Below are 22,822 nucleotides of genomic sequence, written 5' to 3'. Positions count from 1 at the left end.
ACTTGAGTCGGAATTGTGCCTTTTGTATTTATTTCCGATGCAATTTCTGTGTCTCATCGTCAATAAGAAGGTCAGAGGGCTACAGTAAAGCTGAAGTGAAGCATCGGAATCTATAACTAGCGTCACAGGAATGGTTCAAAACATAGAGAGTAAGATGAGACAGTCTTCTTGTACTTAAGTCGGCATTGAGCCATTTGTATTTAATTCCGATGCAATTTCTGTGTTTCATCGTCAATATAAGGTCAGAGGGATACAGTAAACCTGAAGAGAAGCATCGGAATCTATAACTAGTGTCACAGGAATGGTTCAAAATATAGACAGTAAGAAGAGTCAGTTTTCTTGTACTTAAGTCGTCATTGTGCCTTTTGTATTAAATTCCGATGCAATTTCTATGTTTCATTTTCAATGAGAACGTCCGAGGGATACAGTAAACCTGAAGTGAAGCATCCGAAACTATAACTAGTGTCACAGGAGTGATTCAAAGCATTGACAGTAAGAAGAGTCAGTTTTCTTGTACTTAAGTCGGCATTTTGCCTTTTGTATTTAATTCCAATGCAATTTCTGTGTTTCATCGTCAGTAAGAAGGTCAGAGGGATACAGTAAACCTTAAGTGAAGCATCGGAATCTATAACTAGTGTCACAGGAATGGTTCAAAACATAGACAGTAAGAAGAGTCAGTTTTCTAGTACTTAAGTCGGCATTGTGCCTTTTGTATTTAAATCCGATGCAATGTTTGTGTTTCATCGTCTATAAGAAGGTCAGAGGGATACAGTAAACCTGAAGTGAAGCATCGGAATCTTCAACTAGTGTCGCAGGAAAGGTTCAAAACATAGACAGTAAGAAGATTCAGTTTTCTTGTACTTAAGTCGGTATTGTGCCTTTTTTATTTAATTCCGATGCAATTACTGTGTTTTACCGCCAATAAGATGTTCAGAGGGGGGCAGTGAACCTGAAGTCGAGCATCCGAATCCATAACTAGTGTGACAGGAATGGTTCAAAACATAGACAGTAAGAAGAGTCAGACTTCTTGTACTTGAGTCGGCATTGTGCCTTTTGTATTTTAATTCCGATGCAATTTCTGTGTTACATCGACAATAAGGAGGTCAGAGGGATACAGTAAACCTGAAGTGAAGCATCGGAATCTATAACTAGTGTCAAAGGAATGGCTCAAAACATAGACAGTAAGAAGAGCCAGTCTTCTGGAACTTGGGTCGGAATTGTGCCTATTGTATTTAATTCCGATGCAATTTCTGTGTTTCATCGTCTATAAGAAGGTCCAAGGGATGCATTAATCCTGAAGTGAAGCATCGGAATCTATAACTAGTGTCACATTAATGGTTCAAAACATAGACAGTAAGAAGAGTCAGTTTTCTTGTACTTAAGTTGGCATTGTCCCTTTTGTATTTAATTCCGATGCAATTTCTGTGTTTCATCGTCAATAAGATCGTCAGAGGGTACAGTAAACCTGAAGTGAAGCATCGGAATCTATGACTAGTGTCACAGGAATGGTTCAAAACATAGACAGTAAGAAGAGTCAGTTTTCTTCTACTTAAGTAGGCATTGTGCCTTTTGTATTTAATTCCGATGCAATTTCTGTGTTTCATGGTCAATAAGAAGGTCCATGGGATACAGTAAACCTGAGGTGAAGCATCGGAATCTAAAACCGGTCTCACAGGAAAGGTTCAAAACATAGACAGTATGAAGAGCCAGCCATCTTGTACTTGAGTCAGCATTGTGCCTTTTGTATTTAATTCCGATGCAATTTCTGTGTTTCATCGTCAATAAGAAGGTCAGAGGGATACAGTAATGCTGAAGTGAAGCATCGGAAACCATAACTAGTGTCACAGGAATGGTTCAAAACGTAGACACTAAGAAGAGTCAGTTTTCTTGTACTTATGTCGCCATTGTGCTTTTTGTATTTAATTCCGATGCACTTTCTGTGGTTCATCGTCAATAAGAAGGTCAGAGGGTTACAGTAAACCTGAAGTGAAGCATCGGAATCTATAACTAGTGTCACAGGAATGGTTCAAACATAGATAGTAAGAAGAGACAGATTTCTTGTACATAAGTCGGCATTGTGCCATTTGTATTTAATCCCGTTGCAATTTCTGTGTTTCATAGTCAATACGAAGGTCAGAGGGATACGGTAAACCTGAAGTGAAACATCGGAATCTATAACTAGTGTCACAGGAACGGTTCAAAACATAGACAGTAACAAGAGTCAGTTATCTTGTAGTTAAGTCTTAATTGTGCCCTTTGTATTTAATTCCGATGAAATTTCTGTGTTTCTTCGTCAATAAGATGGTCAGGGGGATACAGTAAACCTGAAGTGAAGCATCGGAATCTATAACTAGTGTCACAGGAATGGTTCAAAACATAGACAGTAAGAAGAGTCAGTTTTCTTGTACTTAAGTCGGCATTGTGCCTTTTCTATTTAATTCCGATGCATTTTCTGTGTTTCCTCGTCAATAAGAAGGACAGATGGATACAGTAAACATTAAGTGAAGCATCGGAATCTATAACTAGTGTCACAGGAATGGTTCAAAACATAGACAGTAAGAAGAGTCAGTTTTCTTGTACTTAAGTCAGCATTGGGCCTTTTGTATTTAATTCCGATGCAATATCTGTGTTTCATCGCCTATAAGAAGGTCAGAGGGATACAGTAAACCTGAAGTGAAGCATCGGAATCTATAACTAGTGTCACATGGATGGTTCAAAACATAGAGAGTAAGATGAGACAGTCTTCTTGTACTTAAGTCGGCATTGAGCCTTTTGTATTTAATTCCGATGCAATTTCTGTGTTTCATCGTCAATATAAGGTCAGAGGGATGCAGTAAACCTGAAGAGAAGCATCGGAATCTATAACTAGTGTCACAGGAATGGTTCAAAATATAGACAGTAAGAAGAGTCAGTTTTCTTGTACTTAAGTCGTCATTGTGCCTTTTGTATTAAATTCCGATGCAATTTCTATGTTTCATTTTCAATGAGAAGGTCCGAGGGATACAGTAAACCTGAAGTGAAGCATCCGAAACTATAACTAGTGTCACAGGAGTGATTCAAAGCATTGACAGTAAGAAGAGTCAGTTTTCTTGTACTTAAGTCGGCATTTTGCCTTTTGTATTTAATTCCAATGCAATTTCTGTGTTTCATCGTCAGTAAGAAGGTCAGAGGGATACAGTAAACCTTAAGTGAAGCATCGGAAGCTATAACTAGCGTCACAGGAATGGTTCAAAACATAGACAGTAAGAAGAGTCAGTTTTCTTGTACTTAAGTCGGCATTGTGCCTTTTGTATTTAATTCCGATGCAATGTTTGTGTTTCATCGTCTATAAGAAGGTCAGAGGGATACAGTAAACCTGAAGTGAAGCATCGGAATCTTTAACTAGTGTCACAGGAAAGGTTCAAAACATAGACAGTAAGAAGATTCAGTTTTCTTGTACTTAAGTCGGCATTGTGCCTTTTTTATTTAATTCCGATGCAATTACTGTGTTTTACCGCCAATAAGAAGTTCAGAGGGGGGCAGTGAACCTGAAGTCGAGCATCCGAATCCATAACTAGTGTGACATTAATGGTTCAAAACATAGACAGTAAGAAGAGTCAGACTTCTTGTACTTGAGTCGGCATTGTGCCTTTTGTATTTACTTCCGATGCAATTTCTGTGTTACATCGACAATAAGGAGGTCAGAGGGATACAGTAAACCTGAAGTGAAGCATCGGAATCTATAACTAGTGTCAAAGGAATGGCTCAAAACATAGACAGTAAGAAGAGCCAGTCTTCTGGAACTTGGGTCGGAATTGTGCCTTTTGTATTTAATTCCGATGCAATTTCTGTGTTTCATCGTCTATAAGAAGGTCCAAGGGATGCATTAATCCTGAAGTGAAGCATCGGAATCTATAACTAGTGTCACATTAATGGTTCTAAACATAGACAGTAAGAAGAGTCAGTTTTCTTGTACTTAAGTTGGCATTGTCCCTTTTGTATTTAATTCCGGTGCAATTTCTGTGTTTCATCGTCAATAAGATCGTCAGAGGGTACAGTAAACCTGATGTGAAGCATCGGAATCTATAACTAGTGTCACAGGAATGGTTCAAAACATAGACAGTAAGAAGAGTCAGTTTTCTTCTACTTAAGTAGGCATTGTGCCTTTTGTATTTAATTCCGATGCAATTTCTGTGTTTCATGGTCAATAAGAAGGTCCATGGGATACAGTAAACCTGAGGTGAAGCATCGGAATCTAAAACCGGTCTCACAGGAAAGGTTCAAAACATAGACAGTATGAAGAGCCAGCCATCTTGTACTTGAGTCAGCATTGTGCCTTTTGTATTTAATTCCGATGCAATTTCTGTGTTTCATCGTCAATAAGAAGGTCAGAGGGATACAGCAATGCTGAAGTGAAGCATCGGAAACCATAACTAGTGTCACAGGAATGGTTCAAAACGTAGACACTAAGAAGAGTCAGTTTTCTTGTACTTATGTTGCCATTGTGCTTTTTGTATTTAATTCCGATGCACTTTCTGTGGTTCATCGTCAATAAGAAGGTCAGAGGGATACAGTAAACCTGAAGTGAAGCATCGGAATCTATAACTAGTGTCACAGGAATGGTTCAAAACATAGACAGTAAGAAGAGTCAGTTTTCTTGTACTTAAGTCGGCATTGGGCCTTTTGTATTTAATTCCGATGCAATATCTGTGTTTCATCGCCTATAAGAAGGTCAGAGGGATACAGTAAACCTGAAGTGAAGCATCGGAATCTATAACTAGTGTCACAGGAACGGTTCAAAACATAGACAGTAACAAGAGTCAGTTATCTTGAACTTAAGTCTTAATTGTGCCCTTTGTATTTTATTCCGATGAAATTTCTGTGTTTCTTCGTCAATAAGATGGTCAGGGGGATACAGTAAACCTGAAGTGAAGCATCGGAATCTATAACTAGTGTCACAGGAATGGTTCAAAACATAGACAGTAAGAAGAGTCAGTTTTCTTGTACTTAAGTCGGCATTGGGCCTTTTGTATTTAATTCCGATGCAATATCTGTGTTTCATCGCCTATAAGAAGGTCAGAGGGATACAGTAAACCTGAAGTGAAGCATCGGAATCTATAACTAGTGTCACAGGGATGGTTCAAAACATAGAGAGTAAGATGAGACAGTCTTCTTGTACTTAAGTCGGCATTGAGCCTTTTGTATTTAATTCCGATGCAATTTCTGTGTTTCATCGTCAATATAAGGTCAGAGGGATGCAGTAAACCTGAAGAGAAGCATCGGAATCTATAACTAGTGTCACAGGAATGGTTCAAAATATAGACAGTAAGAAGAGTCAGTTATCTTGTACTTAAGTCTTAATTGTGCCCTTTGTATTTTATTCCGATGAAATTTCTGTGTTTCTTCGTCAATAAGATGGTCAGGGGGATACAGTAAACCTGAAGTGAAGCATCGGAATCTATAACTAGTGTCACAGGAATGGTTCAAAACATAGACAGTAAGAAGAGTCAGTTTTCTTGTACTTAAGTCGGCATTGGGCCTTTTGTATTTAATTCCGATGCAATATCTGTGTTTCATCGCCTATAAGAAGGTCAGAGGGATACAGTAAACCTGAAGTGAAGCATCGGAATCTATAACTAGTGTCACAGGGATGGTTCAAAACATAGAGAGTAAGATGAGACAGTCTTCTTGTACTTAAGTCGGCATTGAGCCTTTTGTATTTAATTCCGATGCAATTTCTGTGTTTCATCGTCAATATAAGGTCAGAGGGATACAGTAAACCTGAAGAGAAGCATCGGAATCTATAACTAGTGTCACAGGAGAGGTTCAAAATATAGACAGTAAGAAGAGTCAGTTTTCTTGTACTTAAGTCGTCATTGTGCCTTTTGTATTAAATTCCGATGCAATTTCTATGTTTCATTTTCAATGAGAAGGTCCGAGGGATACAGTAAACCTGAAGTGAAGCATCCGAAACTATAACTAGTGTCACAGGAGTGATTCAAAGCATTGACAGTAAGAAGAGTCAGTTTTCTTGTACTTAAGTCGGCATTTTGCCTTTTGTATTTAATTCCAATGCAATTTCTGTGTTTCATCGTCAGTAAGAAGGTCAGAGGGATACAGTAAACCTTAAGTGAAGCATCGGAATCTATAACTAGTGTCACAGGAATGGTTCAAAACATAGACAGTAAGAAGAGTCAGTTTTCTTGTACTTAAGTCGGCATTGTGCCTTTTGTATTTAATTCCGATGCAATGTTTGTGTTTCATCGTCTATAAGAAGGTCAGAGGGATACAGTAAACCTGAAGTGAAGCATCGGAATCTTTAACTAGAGTCACAGGAAAGGTTCAAAACATAGACAGTAAGAAGATTCAGTTTTCTTGTACTTAAGTCGGCATTGTGCCTTTTTTATTTAATTCCGATGCAATTACTGTGTTTTACCGCCAATAAGAAGTTCAGAGGGGGGCAGTGAACCTGAAGTCGAGCATCCGAATCCATAACTAGTGTGACATTAATGGTTCAAAACATAGACAGTAAGAAGAGTCAGACTTCTTGTACTTGAGTCGGCATTGTGCCTTTTGTATTTAATTCCGATGCAATTTCTGTGTTACATCGACAATAAGGAGGTCAGAGGGATACAGTAAACCTGAAGTGAAGCATCGGAATCTATAACTAGTGTCAAAGGAATGGCTCAAAACATAGACAGTAAGAAGAGCCAGTCTTCTGGAACTTGGGTCGGAATTGTGCCTTTTGTATTTAATTCCGATGCAATTTCTGTGTTTCATCGTCTATAAGAAGGTCCAAGGGATGCATTAATCCTGAAGTGAAGCATCGGAATCTATAACTAGTGTCACATTAATGGTTCAAAACATAGACAGTAAGAAGAGTCAGTTTTCTTGTACTTAAGTTGGCACTGTCCCTTTTGTATTTAATTCCGATGCAATTTCTGTGTTTCATCGTCAATAAGATCGTCAGAGGGTACAGTAAACCTGAAGTGAAGCATCGGAATCTATAACTAGTGTCACAGGAATGGTTCAAAACATAGACAGTAAGAAGAGTCAGTTTTCTTCTACTTAAGTAGGCATTGTGCCTTTTGTATTTAATTCCGATGCCATTTCTGTGTTTCATGGTCAATAAGATGGTCCATGGGATACAGTAAACCTGAGGTGAAGCATCGGAATCTAAAACCGGTCTCACAGGAAAGGTTCAAAACATAGACAGTATGAAGAGAAAGCCATCTTGTACTTGAGTCAGCATTGAGCCTTTTGTATTTAATTCCGATGCAATTTCTGTGTTTCATCGTCAATAAGAAGGTCAGAGGGATACAGTAATGCTGAAGAGAAGCATCGGAAACCATAACTAGTGTCACAGGAATGGTTCAAAACGTAGACACTAAGAAGAGTCAGTTTTCTTGTACCTATGTCGCCATTGTGCTTTTTGTATTTAATTCCGATGCACTTTCTGTGGTTCATCGTCAATAAGAAGGTCAGAGGGATACAGTAAACCTGAAGTGAAGCATCGGAATCTATAACTAGTGTCACAGGATTGGTTCAAACAATGACAGTAACAAGAGACAGATTCCTTGTACTTAAGTCGGCATTGTGCCTTTTGTATTTAATTCCGTTGCAATTTCTGTGTTTCATAGTCAATACGAAGGTCAGAGGGATACAGTAAACCTGAGGTCAAGCGTCGGAATCTATAACTAGTGTCACAGGAATGGTTAAAAACATAGACAGTAAGAATAGTCAATTTCGTGTACTTAAGTCGGCATTGTGCCTTTTCTATTTAATTCCGATGCAATTTCTGTGTTTCATCGTCAATAAGAAGGTCAGAGGGATACGGTAAACCTGAAGTTAAACATCGGAATCTATAACTAGTGTCACAGGAATGGTTCAAAACATAGACAGTAACAAGAGTCAGTTATCTTGTACTTAAGTCTTAATTGTGCCCTTTGTATTTAGTTCCGATGAAATATCTCTGTTTCATCGTCAATAAGAAGGTCAGAGGGATACAGTAAACCTGAAGTGAAGCATCGGAATCTATAACTAGTGTCACAGGAATGGTTCAAAACATAGACAGTAAGAAGAGTCAGTTTTCTTGTACTTAAGTCGGCATTGTGCCTTTTCTATTTAATTCCGATGCAATTTCTGTGTTTCCTCGTCAATAAGGAGGACAGTTGGATACAGTAAACATGAAGTGAAGCATCGGAATCTATAACTAGTGTAACAGGAATGGTTCAAAACATAGACAGTAAGAAGTGTCAGTTTTCTTGTACTTAAGTCGGCATTGGGCCTTTTGTATTTAATTCCGATGCAATATCTGTGTTTCATCGCCTATAAGAAGGTCAGAGGGATACAGTAAACCTGAAGTGAAGCATCGGAATCTATAACTAGTGTCACAGGAATGGTTCAAAACATAGACAGTAAGAAGAGTCAGTTTTCTTGTACTTAAATCGTCATTGTGCCTTTTGTATTTTATTCCGATGCAATTACTGTGTTTCATAGTCAATACGAAGGTCAGAGGGATACAGTAAACCTGAGGTGAAGCATCGGAATCTATAACTAGCGTCACAGGAATGGTTCAAAACATAGAGAGTAAGATGAGACAGTCTTCTTGTACTTAAGTCGGCATTGAGCCTTTTGTATTTAATTCCGATGCAATTTCTGTGTTTCATCGTCAATATAAGGTCAGAGGGATACAGTAAACCTGAAGAGAAGCATCGGAATCTATAACTAGTGTCACAGGAATGGTTCAAAATATAGACAGTAAGAAGAGTCAGTGTTCTTGTACTTAAGTCGTCATTGTGCCTTTTGTATTAAATTCCGATGCAATTTCTATGTTTCATTTTCAATGAGAAGGTCCGAGGGATACAGTAAACCTGAAGTGAAGCATCCGAAACTATAACTAGCGTCACAGGAGTGATCCAAAGCATTGACAGTAAGAAGAGTCAGTTTTCTTGTACTTAAGTCGGCATTTTGCCTTTTGTATTTAATTCCAATGCAATTTCTGTGTTTCATCGTCAGTAAGAAGGTCAGAGGGATACAGTAAACCTTAAGTGAAGCATCGGAATCTATAACTAGTGTCACAGGAATGGTTCAAAACATAGACAGTAAGAAGAGTCAGTTTTCTTGTACTTAAGTTGGCATTGTCCCTTTTGTATTTAATTCCGATGCAATTTCTGTGTTTCATCGTCAATAAGATCGTCATAGGGTACAGTAAACCTGAAGTGAGGCATCGGAATCTATAACTAGTGTCACAGGAATGGTTCAAAACATAGACAGTAAGAAGATTCAGTTTTCTTGTACTTAAGTCGGCATTGTGCCATTTGTATTTAATTCCGTTGCAATTTCTGTGTTTCATAGTCAATACGAAGGTCAGAGGGATACAGTAAACCTGAGGTGAAGCATCGGAATCTATAACTAGTGTCACAGGAATGGTTAAAAACATAGACAGTAAGAAGAGTCAATTTTCGTGTACTTAAGGCGGCATTGCGCCTTTTCTATTTAATTCCGATGCAATTTCTGTGTTTCATCGTCAATAAGAAGGTCAGAGGGATACGGTAAACCTGAAGTGAAACATCGGAATCTATAACTAGTGTCACAGGAACGGTTCAAAACATACACAGTAACAAGAGTCAGTTATCTTGTACTTAAGTCTTAATTGTGCCCTTTGTATTTAATTCCGATGAAATTTCTGTGTTTCTTCGTCAATAAGATGGTCAGGGGGATACAGTAAACCTGAAGTGAAGCATCGGAATTTATAACTAGTGTCACAGGAATGGTTCAAAACATAGACAGTAAGAAGAGTCAGTTTTCTTGTACTTAAGTCGGCATTGTGCCTTTTCTATTTAATTCCGATGCATTTTCTGTGTTTCCTCGTCAATAAGAAGGACAGATGGATACAGTAAACATGAACTGAAGCATCGGAATCTATAACTAGTGTCACAGGAATGGTTCAAAACATAGACAGTAAGAAGAGTCAGTTTTCTTGTACTTAAGTCGGCATTGGGCCTTTTGTATTTAATTCCGATGCAATATCTGTGTTTCATCGCCTATAAGAAGGTCAGAGGGATACAGTATACCTGAAGTGAAGCATCGGAATCTTTAACTAGTGTCACAGGAAAGGTTCAAAACATAGACAGTAAGAAGAATCAGTTTTCTTGTACTTAAGTCGGCATTGTGCCTTTTTTATTTAATTCCGATGCAATTACTGTGTTTTACCGCCAATAAGAAGTTCAGAGGGGGGCAGTGAACCTGAAGTCGAGCATCCGAATCCATAACTAGTGTGACAGGAATGGTTCAAAACATAGACAGTAAGAAGAGTCAGACTTCTTGTACTTGAGTCGGCATTGTGCCTTTTGTATTTAATTCCGATGTAATTTCTGTGTTACATTGACAATAAGGAGGTCAGAGGGATACAGTAAACCTGAAGTGAAGCATCGGAATCTATAACTAGTGTCAAAGGAATGGCTCAAAACACAAACAGTAAGAAGAGCCAGTCTTCTGGAACTTGGGTCGGAATTGTGCCTTTTGTATTTAATTCCGATGCAATTTCTGTGTTTCATCGACTATAAGAACGTCCAAGGGATGCATTAATCCTGAAGTGAAGCATCGGAATCTATAACTAGTGTCACATTAATGGTTCAAAACATAGACAGTAAGAAGAGTCAGTTTTCTTGTACTTAAGTTGGCATTGTCCCTTTTGTATTTAATTCCGATGCAATTTCTGTGTTTCATCGTCAATAAGATCGTCATAGGGTACAGTAAACCTGAAGTGAGGCATCGGAATCTATAACTAGTGTCACAGGAATGGTTCAAAACATAGACAGTAAGAAGATTCAGTTTTCTTGTACTTAAGTCGGCATTGAGCCTTTTGTATTTAATTCCGATGCAATTTCTGTGTTTCATCGTCAATATAAGGTCAGAGGGATACAGTAAACCTGAAGAGAAGCATCGGAATCTATAACTAGTGTCACAGGAATGGTTCAAAATATAGACAGTAAGAAGAGTCAGTTTTCTTGTACTTAAGTCGTCATTGTGCCTTTTGTATTAAATTCCGATGCAATTTCTATGTTTCATTTTCAATGAGAAGGTCCGAGGGATACAGTAAACCAGAAGTGAAGCATCCGAAACTATAACTAGTGTCACAGGAGTGATTCAAAGCATTGACAGTAAGAAGAGTCAGTTTTCTTGTACTTAAGTCGGCATTTTGCATTTTGTATTTAATTCCGATGCAATTTCTGTGTTTCATAGTCAATAAGATGGTCCACCGGATACAGTAAATCTGAAGTGATGCATCGGAATCTATATCTAGTGTCACAAGAATGGTTCAAAACATAGACAATAGTAAGAGGCAGTCTTCTTGTACTTAAGTCGGTATTGTGCCTTTTGTATTTAATTCCGATGCAATTTCTGTGTTTCATAGTCAATAAGATGGTCCACCGGATACAGTAAACCTGAAGTGATGCAGAGGAATCTATAACTAGTGTCACAGGAATGGTTCAAAACAAAGACAGTAGGAAGAGTCAGGCTTCTTGTACTAAAGTCGGCATTGTGATTTTTGTATTTAATTCCAATGGAATTTCTGTCTTTCATCGTCGATAAGAAGGTCCAAGAGATACAGTAAACCTGAAGTGAAACATCGGAATCTATAGCTAGTGTCACAGGAATGGTTCATATCATAGTCTGTAAGAAGAGTCAGTCTTCTTGTACTAAAGTTGGATTGTGCCTTTTCTATATAATTCCGATGCAATTTCTGTGTGTCGTCGTCAATAAGAAGGTCCAAGGGATACAGTAAACCTGAAGTGAAGCATCGGAATCTAAAACCGGTCTCACAGGGAAGGTTCAAAACATAGAGAGTAAGAAGAGCTAGTCATCTAGTATTTGAGTCGGCATTGTGAATTTTGTATTTAATTCCGATGCAATTTCTGTGCTTCATCGTCAATAAGAAGATGCAAGGGATACAGTAAACATATAGCGATGCATCGGAATCTAAAACTGGTCTCACAGGAAATGTTCACAACATAGTCAGTAAGAAGAGTCACTCTTCTAGTACTTAAGGCGGCATTGTGCATTTTGTATTTAATTCCGATGCAATTTCTGTGTTTCATCGTCAATAAGAAGATCCCAGGGATACAGTAAACCTGAACTGAAGCATTGTAATTTATAACTAGTGTCGCAGGAATGGTTGAAAACATAGACAGTACGAAGAGTCAGTCTTTTTGTAACTAAGTCGGCATTGTGCCTTTTCTATTTAGTTCCGATGCAATTTCTGTGTTTCATCGTCAATAAGAATATCATAGGGATACAGTAATCCTGAAGTGAAGCATCGGAATCTATAACTAGGGTCACAGGAATGGTTCAAAACATAGACACTAGGACGAGTCAGTCTTATTATACTTAAGTCGGCATTGAGACTTTTCTATTTAATTCCGATGCAATTTCTGTGTTTCGTCGTCAATAAGAAGGTCCCAGGGATACAGTAAACCTGTAGAGAAGCATCGGAATCTAAAACTACTGTCACAGGATAGGTTCAAAACATAGACAGTAAGAAGAGTCAGTCTTCTTGCAATTAAGTCGGCATTGTGCCTTTTGTATATCATTCCGATGCAATTTTTGTGTTTCATTGTCAATAAGAAGTTCAGAGGAATACAGTAAACCTGAAGTGAAGCATCGGAATCTATAACTAGTGTCACAGGATTGGTTCAAAACATAGACAGTGGGACGAGTCTGTCTTCTTGTACTTAAGTCGGCGTTGTGCCTTTTCTATTTCATTTCGATGCAATTTCTGTGTTTCGTCGTCAATAAGGTCAGAGGGATACAGTAAACCTGAAGTGAAGCATCGCAATCTATAACTAGTGTCACAGGAATGGTTCAAAACATACACTGCAAGAAGAGTCAGTCTTCTTCTACTTAAGTCGGCATTGTGCATTTTGTATTTAATTCAGATGCAATTTCTGTGTTTCATCGTCGATAAGAAGGTCCAAGGGATACAGTAAACCTCAAGTGAAGCACCGGAGTCTATAACTAGTGCCACAGGAATATTTCAAGCATTGACAGTAAGAAGAGTCAGTCTTCTTGTACTTAAGTAGGCATTGTGCCTTTTGTATTTAATTCCGATGCAATTTCTGTGTTTCATCGTCCATAAGAAGGTCCAAGGGATACAGTAAACATATAGTGAAGCATCGGAATCTATAACTAGTGTCACAGGAATGGTTCAAGCATAGACAGTAAGAAGAGTCGGTCTTCTTGTACTTAAGTCGGCATTGTGCCTTTTGTATTTAATTCCGATGCAATTTCTGTGTTTCATCGTCCATAAGAAGGTCCAAGGGACACAGTAAGCATATAGTGAAGCATCGGAATTTTTTAACTAGTGTCACAGGAATGGTTCAAAACATAGACAGTAGTAAGAGTCAGTCTTCTTGTACTTAAGTCGGCATTGTGCCTTTTGTATTTAATTCCGATGCAATTTCTGTGTTTCATCGTCAATAAGAAGGTCCAAGGGATACAGTAAACATATAGTGAAGCATCGGAATCTAAAACCGTCTCACAGGAAAGGTTCAAAACATAGAGAGAAAGATGAGCAAGTCAACATGTATTTGAGTCGGCATTGTGCCTTTTGTATTTCATTCCGATGCAATTTCTGTGTTTCATCGTCAATAAGAAGGCCAGAGGGATCCAGTAAACCTGAAGTGAAGCAACGGAATCTATAACTAGTGTCACAGGAATGGTATAAACATAGACAGTAGGAAGAGTCAGTCTTCTTGTACTTAAGTCGGCATTGTGCCTTTTGGATTTAATTCCGTTGCAATTTCTGTGTTTCATCGTCCATAAGAAGGTCCAAGGGATACAGTAAACATATAGTGAAGCATCGGAAACTAAAACTGGTCTCACATGATATGTTCACAACATAGTCAGTAAGAAGAGTCAGTCTTCTTGTACTTAAGTCGGCATTGTCTCTTTTGTATTTAATTCCGATGCAATTTCTGTGTTTGATCGTCAATGAGAAGGTCAGAAGGATGCAGTAAACCTGAAGTGAAACATCGGAATCTATAACTAGTGTCACAGGAATGGTTCAAAACAAGACAGTAGGAGAAGTCAGTCTTCTTGTACTTAAGTAGGCATTGAGCCTTTTCTATTTAATTCCGATGCAATCTCTGTGTTTCGTCGTCAATAAGAAGGTCCAAGGGATACAGTAAACCTGAAGTGAAGCATCAGAATCTATAACTAGTGTCACAGGAATAGTTCAAAACAAAGACAGTTAGAAGAGTCAGTCTTCTAGTACTTAAGTCGGCATTGTCTCGTTTGTATTAAATTCCTATGCAATTTCTGTGTTTCGTCGTCAATAAGAAGGTCCAAGGGATACAGTAAAACTGAAGTGAGGCATCGGAATCTATATCTAGTGTCACAGGAAAGGTTCAAAACATAGACAATAAGATGAGTCAGTCTTCTTGTACTTAAGTCCGCTTTGTGCGTTTTGTATTTAATTCCGATGCAATTACTGTGTTTCATCGTCAAAAGAAAGTCAGAGGGATACAGTAAACCTGAACTGATGCATCGGAATCTATAACAAGTGTCACAGGAATGGTTCAAAACATAGACTGTGAGAAGAGTCAGTCTGCTTGTACTTAAGTCGGCATTGTGCCTTTCGTATTTAATTCCGATGCAATTTCTGTGTTTCATCGTCAATAAGAATGTCCAAGGGATACAGTAAACCTGAAGTGAAGCATCGGAATCTATAACTAGTGTCACGGGAATGGTTCAAAACACAGACAGTAGGAAGAGTCAGTCTTCTTGTACTTAAGTCGGCATTGTTCCTTTTCTATTTAATTCCGATGCAATTTCTGGGTTTCGGCGTCAGTAAGAAGGTCCAAGGGATACAGTAAACCTTAAGTGCGCATCGGAATCTATATCTAGTGTCACAGGAAAGGTTCAAAACATAGACAGTAAGAAGAGTCAGTCTTCTTGTACTTATGTCGGCATTGTGCCTTTTGTATTTAATTCCGATGCAATTACTGTGTCTCATCGTCAATAAGTAGGTCCCAGTGATACAGTAAACCTGAAGAGAAGCATCAGAATCTAAATCTACTGTCACAGAAATGGTTCAAAACATAGACAGTAAGAAGAGTCAGTCTTCTTGTACTTAAGTCGGCATTGTGCTTTTGTATTTAATTCCGATGCAATTTCTGTATTTCATCGTCAATAAGAATGTCCAAGGGATACAGTAAACCTGAAGTGAAGCATCGGAATCTATAACTTGTGTCACGGGAATGATTCAAAACACAGACAGTAGGATGAGTCGGGCTTCTTGTACTTAAGACGGCATTGTGCCTTTTCTATTTAATTCCGATGCAATTTCTGTGTTTCGGCGTCAATAAGAAGGTCCAAGGGATACAGTAAACCTGAAGTGAAGCATCTGAATCTATATCTAGTTTCACAGGAAAGGATCAGAACATAGACAGTAAGAAGAGTCAGTCTTCTTGTACTTATGTCGCCATTGTGCCTTTTGTATTTCATTCCGATGCAATTTCTGTGTTTCATTGTCAATATGAGGGTCAGAGGGATACAGTAAACCCGAAGTGAAGCATCGGAATCTATAACTAGTGTCACAGGAATGGTTCAAAACATAGACAGTAGGATTAGTCTGTCTTCTTGTACTTAAGTCGGCGTTGTGCCTTTTCTATTTAATTCCGATGCAATTTCTGTGTTTCGTCGACAATAAGGTCAGAGGGATACAGTAAACCTGAAGTGAAGCATCGGAATCTATAACTAGTGTCACAGGAACGGTTCAAAACATACACTGCAAGAAGAGTCAGTCTTCTTGTACTTAAGTCGGAATTGTGCATTTTGTATTTAATTCCTATGCAATATCTGTGTTTCATCGTCAATAAGCAGGTCCAAGGGATACAGTAAACCTGAAGTGAAGCACCGGAGTCTATAACTAGTGTCACAGGAATGGTTCAAGCATTGACAGTAAGAAGAGTCAGTCTTCTTGTACTTAAGTCAGCATTGTGCCTTTTGTATTTAATTCCGATGCAATTTCTGTGTTTCATCGTCACTAAGAATGTCCAAGGGATACAGTAAACATATAGTGAGGCATCGGAATTTATAACTAGTGTCACAGGAATGGTTCAAAACATAGACACTAGGAAGAGTCAGTCTTCTTGTACTCAAGTCGGCATTGTGCCTTTTGTATTTAATTCCGATGCAATTTCTGTGTTTCATCGTCAATAAGAAGGTCCAAGGGATACTGTAAACATATAGTGAAGCATCGGAATCTAAAACCGATCTCACAGGAAAGGTTCCAAACATAGAGAGAAAGATGAGCAAGTCAACTTGTATTTGAGTCGGCATTGTGCCTTTTGTATTTCATTCCGATGCAATTTCTGTGTTTCATCGTCAATAGGAAGGTCAGAGGGATACAGTAAACCTGAAGTGAAGCAACGGAATCTATAACTAGTGTCACAGGAATGGTTAAAACATAGACAGTAGGAAGAGTCAGTCTTCTTGTACTTAATTCGGCATTGTGCCTTTTGGATTTAATTCCGATGCAATTTCTGTGTTTCATCGTCCATAAGAATAGACAAGGGATACAGGAAACATATAGTGAAGCATCGGAAACTAAAACTGGTCTCACATGACATGTTCTCAACATCGTCAGTAAGAAGAGTCAGTCTTCTTGTACTTAAGTCGGCATTGTGCCTTTGTATTTAATTCCGATGCAATTTCTGTGTTTCATCGTCAATGAGAAGGTCAGAAGGATACAGTAAACCTGAAGTGAAACATCGGAATCTATAACTAGTGTCACAGGAATGGTTCAAAACAAAGACAGTAGGAAAAGTCAGTCTTCTTGTATTTAAGTCGGCATTGTGCCTTTTCTATTTAATTCCGATTTAATTTCTGTGTTTCGTCGTCAATAAGAAGGTCCTAGGGCTACAGTAAAACTGAAGTGAAGCATCGGAATCTATATCTAGTGTCACAGGAAAGGTTCAAAACATAGACAATAAGATGAGTCAGTCTTCTTGTACTTAAGTCCGCTTTGTGCCTTTTGTATTTAATTCGGATGCAATTACTGTGTTTCATCGTCAAAAGAAAGTCAGAGGGATACAGTAAACCTGAACTGAAGCATCGGAATATATAACTAGTGTTGCACGAATGGTTCAAAACATAGACTGTGAGAAGAGTCAGTCTGCTTGTACTTAAGTCGGCATTGTGCATTTTCTATTTAATTCCGATGCCATTTCTGTGTTTCATCGTCAATAAGAGTGTCAGAGGGATACAGTAAACCAGAAGTGAAGCATCGGAATATATAACTAGTGTCACAGGAATGGTTCAAATCATAGACATTAAGAAGAGTCAGTCTTCTTGTACTTAAGTCGGCATTGTGCCTGTTGTATTTAATTCCGATGCAATTTCTGTGTTTCATCGTCAATAAGAAGGTCCAAGGGATACAGTAAACATATAGTGAAGCATCGGAATCTAAAACTGGTCTCACAGGAAACGTTCAAATCATAGTCAGTAAGAAGAGCCAGTCATCTTGCATTTGAGTCAGCATTGTGCCTTTTGTATTTAATTCCGATGCAATTTCTGTTTTTCATCGTCAATAAGAAGGTCCAAGGGATACAGTAAACCTGAAGTGAAGTATCTGAATCTAAAACCGGTCTCACAGGAAAGGTTCAAAACGTAGAGAGTAAGAAGAGCCAGTCATCTTGCATTTGAGTCGGCATTGTGCCTTTTGTATTTAATTCCGATGCAATTTCTGTGTTTCATCGTCAATAAGAAGGTCAGAGGGATACAGTAAACCTGAAGTGAAGCATCGGAATCTATAACTAGTGTCACAGAAATTGTTAAAACATAGACAGTAGGAAGAGTCAGTCTTCTTGTACATAAGTCGGCATTGTGCCTTTTGTTTTTAATTCCGATGCAATTTCTGTATTTCATCGTCAACAAGAAGGTCCAAGGGATACAGTAAACATATAGTGAAGCATCGGAATCAAAAGCGGTCTCACAGGAAATGTTCACAACATAGTCAGTAAGAAGAGTTTGTCTTCTTGTACATAAGTCGGCATTGTGCGTTTTGTATTTAATTCCGCTGCAATATCTGTGTTTCATCGTCAATAAGAATGTCCAAGGGATACAGTAAACCTGAAGTGAAGCATCGTAATCTTTAACTAGTGTCACAGGAATGGTTGAAATCATAGACAGTAGGAGGAGTCAGTCTTCTTGTACTTAAGTCGGCATTGTGCCTTTTGTATTTAATTCCGATGCTATTTATGTGTTTCCTCGTCAATAAGAAGGTCCAAGGGATACAGTGAACGTGAAGTGAAGCATCGGAATCTATAACTAGTGTCGCAGGAATGGTTCAAAACATAGACAGTAAGAAGAGTCAGTCTTCTTGTACTTAAGTCGGCATTGTGCCATTTGTATTTAATTCCGATGCAATTTCTGTGTTTTATCGTCGATAAGAAGGTCCAAGGGTACAGTGAACCTGAAGTGAAGCATCGGAATCTGTAACTAGTGTCACAGGAATTGCTCAAAACATAGACAGTAAGTAGAGTCAGTCTTCTTGTACGTAAGTCGGCATTGTGCCTTTTGTATTTAATTCCGATGCAAATTCTGTGTTTCATCGTCAATAAGAGTGTCAGAGGGATACAGTGAACCCGAAGTGAAGCATCGGAATCTATAACTAGTGTCACAGGAATGGTTCAAATCATAGACAGTTGGAAGAGTCAGTCTTCTTGTACTTAAGTCGGCATTGTGCCTTTTCTATTTAATTCCGATACATTTTCTGTGTTTCGTCATCAATAAGAAGGTCCAATGGATACAGTAAACTTGAAGCGAAGCATCGGAATCTATAACTAGTGTCACAGGAAAGGTTCAAAACATAGACAATAAGATGAGTCAGACTTCTTGTACTTAAGTCCGCTTTGTGCACATTGTATTTAATTCCGATGCAATTACTGTGTTTCATCGTCAAAAGAAAGTCAGAGGGATACAATAAACCTGAACTGAAGCATCGGAATCTATAACTAGTGTTGCACGAATGGTTCAAAACATAGACTGTGAGAAGAGTCAGTCTGCTTGTACTTAAGTCGGCATTGTGCATTTTCTATTTAATTCCGATGCCATTTCTGTATTTCATCCTCAATAAGAGTGTCAGAGGGATACAGTAAACCTGAAGTGAAGCATCGGAATATATAACTAGTGTCACAGGAATGGTTCAAATCATAGACAATAAGAAGAGTCAGTCTTCTTGTACTTAAGTCGGCATTGTGCCTGTTGTGTTTAATTCCGATGCTATTTCTGTGTTTCATCGTCAATAAGAAGGTCCAAGGGATACAGTAAACATATAGTGAAGCATCGGAATCTAAAACTGGTATCACAGGAAACGTTCAAAACATAGTCAGTAAGAAGAACCAGTCATCTTGCATTTGAGTCTGCATTGTGCCTTTTGTATTTAATTCCGATGCAATTTCTGTTTTTCATCGTCAATAAGAAGGTCCAAGGGATACAGTAAACCTGAAGTGAAGCATCTGAATCTAAAACCGGTCTCACAGGAAAGGTTCTAAACGTAGAGAGTAAGAAGAGCCAGTCATCTTGCACTTGAGTCGGCATTGTGCCTTTTGTATTTAATTCCGATGCAATTTCTGTGTTTCATCGTCAACAAGAAGGTCAGAGGGATACAGTAAACCTGAAGTGTAGCATCGGAATCTATAACTAGTGTCACAGAAATTGTTAAAACATAGACAGTAGGAAGAGTCAGTCTTCTTGTACATAAGTCGGCATTGTGCATTTTGTATTTAATTCCGATTCAATTTCTGTGTTTCATCGTCAATAAGAAGGACCTAGGGATACAGTAAACCTGAAGTGAAGCACCGGAATCTATAACTAGTGTCACAGGAAAGGTTCAAAACATAGACTATAAGAAGAGTCAGTCTCCTTGTACTCAAGTCCGCATTGTGCCTTTTTTATTTAATTCCGATGCAACTACTGTGTTTCATCGTCAAAAAGAAGGTCAGAGGGATACAGTAAACCTGAAGTCAAGCATCGGAATCTATAATTAGTGTTACAGGAATGGTTCAAAACATAGACTGTAAGAAGAGTCAGTCTTCTTGTACTTAAGTCGGCACTGTGCCTTCTGTATTTAATTCCGATGCAATTTCTGTGCTGCATCGTCAATAAGATGGTCCAACGGATACAGTAAACCTGAAGTGATGCATCGGAATCTATAACTAGTGTCACAGGAATGGTTCAAAACATAGACAGTAGGAAGAGTCAGTCTTCTTGTATATAAGTCGGCATGGTGCCTTTTCTATTTAATTCCGATGCAATTTCTGTGTTTCGTCGTCAATAAGAAGGCCCAAGGGATACAGTAAACCTGAAGTGAAGCATCGAAATCTATAACTAGTGTCACAGGAATGGTTCAAATCATAGACAGTAAGAAGAGTCAGTCTTCTAGTACTTATCTCGGCATTGTGCTTTTTGTATTTAATTCCGATGCAATATCTGTGTTTCATCGTCGATACGAGAGTCCAAGGGATACAGTAAACCTGAAGTGAACCATCGGAATCAATAACTAGTGTCACAGGAATGGTTCAAAACATAGGCAGTAGTAAGAGTCAGTCATCTTGTACTTAAGTCAGCATTGTGCCTTTTGTATTAAATTACGATGCAATTTCTGTGTTTCATCGTCAATAACAAGGTCCAAGGGATACAGTAAACATATAGTGAAGCATCGGAATCTAAAACTGATCTCACAGGAAATGTTCACAACATAGTCAGTAAGAAGAGTTTGTCTTCTTGTACATAAGTCGGCATTGTGCGTTTTGTATTTAATTCCGCTGCAATATCTGTGTTTCATCGTCAATAAGAATGTCCAAGGGATACAGTAAACCTGAAGTGAAGCATCGTAATCTTTAACTAGTGTCACAGGAATGGTTAAAATCATAGACAGTAGGAGGAGTCAGTCTTCTTGTACTTGAGTCGGCATTGTGCCTGTTGTATTTAATTCCGATGCAATTTCTGTGTTTCATCGTCAATAAGAAGGTCCAAGGGATACAGTAAACATATAGTGAAGCATCGGAATCTAAAACTGGTCTCACAGGAAACGTTCAAAACATAGTCAGTAAGAAGAGCCAGTCATCTTGCATTTGAGTCGGCATTGTGCCTTTTGTATTTAATTCCGATGCAATTTCTGTTTTTCATCGTCAATAAGAAGGTCCAAGGGATACAGTAAACCTGAAGTGAAGCATCTGAATCTAAAACCGGTCTCACAGGAAAGGTTCTAAACGTAGAGAGTAAGAAGAGCCAGTCATCTTGCACTTCAGTCGGCATTGTGCCTTTTGTATTTAATTCCGATGCAATTTCTGTGTTTCATCGTCAATAAGAAGGTCAGAGGGATAAGGTAAACCTGAAGTGAAGCATCGGAATCTATAACTAGTGTCACAGAAATTGTTAAAACATAGACAGTAGGAAGAGTCAGTCTTCTTGTACATAAGTCGGCATTGTGCATTTTGTATTTAATTCCGATGCAATTTCTGTGTTTCATCGTCAATAAGAAGGTTCTAGGGATACAGTAAACCTGAAGTGAAGCACCGGAATCTATAACTAGTGTCACAGGAAAGGTTCAAAACATAGACTATAAGAAGAGTCAGTCTCCTTGTACTCAAGTCCGCATTGTGCCCTTTTTATTTAATTCCGATTAAACTACTGTGTTTCATCGTCAAAAAGAAGGTCAGAGGGATACAGTAAACCTGAAGTCAAGCATCGGAATCTATAACTAGTGTTACAGGAATGGTTCAAAACATAGACTGTAAGAAGAGTCAGTCTTCTTGTACTTAAGTCGGCACTGTGCCTTCTGTATTTAATTCCGATGCAATTTCTGTGTTGCATCGTCAATAAGATGGTCCAACGGATACAGTAAACCTGAAGTGATGCATCGGAATCTATAACTAGTGTCACAGAGATGGTTCAAAACATAGACAGTAGGAAGAGTCAGTCTTCTTGTATATAAGTCGGCATGGTGCCTTTTCTATTTAATTCCGATGCAATTTCTGTGTTTCGTCGTCAATAAGAAGGCCCAAGGGATACAGTAAACCTGAAGTGAAGCATCGAAATCTATAACTAGTGTCACAGGAATGGTTCAAATCATAGACAGTAAGAAGAGTCAGTCTTCTAGTACTTATCTCGGCATTGTGCTTTTTGTATTTAATTCCGATGCAATATCTGTGTTTCATCGTCGATACGAGAGTCCAAGGGATACAGTAAACCTGAAGTGAACCATCGGAATCAATAACTAGTGTCACAGGAATGGTTCAAAACATAGGCAGTAGTAAGAGTCAGTCATCTTGTACTTAAGTCAGCATTGTGCCTTTTGTATTAAATTACGATGCAATTTCTGTGTTTCATCGTCAATAACAAGGTCCAAGGGATACAGTAAACATATAGTGAAGCATCGGAATCTAAAACTGATCTCACAGGAAATGTTCACAACATAGTCAGTAAGAAGAGTTTGTCTTCTTGTACATAAGTCGGCATTGTGCGTTTTGTATTTAATTCCGCTGCAATATCTGTGTTTCATCGTCAATAAGAATGTCCAAGGGATACAGTAAACCTGAAGGGAAGCATCGTAATCTTTAACTAGTGTCACAGGAATGGTTAAAATCATAGACAGTAGGAGGAGTCAGTCTTCTTGTACTTAAGTCGGCATTGTGCCTGTTGTATTTAATTCCGATGCAATTTCTGTGTTTCATCGTCAATAAGAAGGTCCAAGGGATACAGTAAACATATAGTGAAGCATCGGAATCTAAAACTGGTCTCACAGGAAACGTTCAAAACATAGTCAGTAAGA

The sequence above is a fragment of the Schistocerca americana genome, chromosome 4, assembly GCF_021461395.2.
Source record: "Schistocerca americana isolate TAMUIC-IGC-003095 chromosome 4, iqSchAmer2.1, whole genome shotgun sequence".
NCBI classification, from domain to species: Eukaryota; Metazoa; Arthropoda; class Insecta; order Orthoptera; family Acrididae; genus Schistocerca; species Schistocerca americana.
This window is presented reverse-complemented; position numbering follows the sequence as displayed.